Genomic DNA, 218 nt, shown 5'->3' on the forward strand with positions numbered 1-218 from the left:
ATCCAACAGGCCTGTGTGGAGCCGGGCTGGGTCAGCTGAGCCCGCCCCCCCCCTCCCCCCCCATGAAGAAGGGCCTGAGTGACTCGGGAAGACCTGAGCACCCGAGTGCCTGCTCCCCCTCCAAACGGCTTGGGGGGCAAGGGCAGGCTGGGGCTTGCTGCTGTGCCCCCCAGTCAGGGGGGGTTGCAGACACGTTGGGGCAGCCCCTGGGGGGGGGC

This window comes from Gavialis gangeticus, unplaced genomic scaffold, assembly GCF_001723915.1.
Source record: "Gavialis gangeticus isolate Ggan-Ray unplaced genomic scaffold, GavGan_comp1, whole genome shotgun sequence".
NCBI classification, from domain to species: domain Eukaryota; kingdom Metazoa; phylum Chordata; order Crocodylia; family Gavialidae; genus Gavialis; species Gavialis gangeticus.